We start from the raw sequence: 1217 nt of genomic DNA on the forward strand, positions 1-1217 counted from the left end.
GGCGATTCATGATGAAATAATGAAAGACTAGTGGAGTCTCCTGCTAAATGATATTGTAGGTGCTGGGGGCTGACATGGAAACTGCAGCAGTTACAGGAGAGATTTCTGGCGAATCACCAAAAATATAGAATGCCCTGTTTTCTCAGAAAGTCCTTGAGTCAAAACTGTTTGGAAGCCTGAACAGTAGCAAACAATAATAATTGTTTGCAGTATCATGCATCCTTCCACCAATACCTGGTTTTGCTTACTGTCAGACAGGACAGGATATTGGGCTCCCTGATGTGTTGCTCTGTCCGAGTATTTCTAGGTCATTCTCCTTCTATTCTTCTATTGAAGGTCTTCAGGTGGGGACAATGTCATAGTAGATCCTAGCAGTGATCTACTGGGAACAGTGGGGTTATGGCTTCTTCTATTTTACTTGGCCACAGAAAACACTGTCCTAGATGGAGGTGTTGATAGAGAAGATATAGATTTGTGAAGTAATGCAAATCTGTCCCCTTTGCAGTGCACTGTTCTCACTCTCAACTAATTTTGTTCCACCTGATCTGAGCAATGTTCTTGCCTCCACCTCATTTCCACCAAGCTTATCCTCACGCTCCCTTGGATGCTCTCAAGGTCACCTCAGCCTTTCCCAGGCTGTTTTCCTTTTTTTTAACATTTCTCCTACTGGTATACTCAATATGAAGCTAAGCTTTGTTTTCATGACCTTGTAAGAGTGCTGGACACATCCAAGTCCATGTTCTATGCTGGCCCAGACCTCGCTTCCTTGACAATTTGGACATAAATAAAAAATACCACTTCTCTAGAAACATTTCTTTCTGAGTGAGATGCCTTTTTAGGTGCCCATTACCCACTTTTGTCAACCTTCTATTTCATCAATCCCATTTTAATTTGTAAACGATAGTTTCTATTTTGTTCCTTTTTATGCAAAAGAAATATTGACAGTCTCTCAAAACTCCTAGTAGGTAAAAGTGCAGTAAATCAAAATAAAATTACAAAGCCAGTTAAGCCTGAAAAATAGCTTTGTGTGATTAAATAGGACTCTGCTAGAGATTCCCCTGCTGCTAACTGTACACTTGTACACTCCTTATTTTGATTTTTATTTGCTTTTTTTTTTTTTTTTTTAAGCATGTATATGATGCATCTAAAGAATTAGTGCGCCTATTTTGGGCATTTGGTTTTGGGTTTTTGGGGTTTGGTCGGTTGCTTGAGGGTTT

Source organism: Empidonax traillii, unplaced genomic scaffold (assembly GCF_003031625.1).
Source record: "Empidonax traillii isolate 1590-97213 ecotype Southwest subspecies unplaced genomic scaffold, ASM303162v1 scaffold528:size513120, whole genome shotgun sequence".
NCBI lineage: Eukaryota > Metazoa > Chordata > Aves > Passeriformes > Tyrannidae > Empidonax > Empidonax traillii.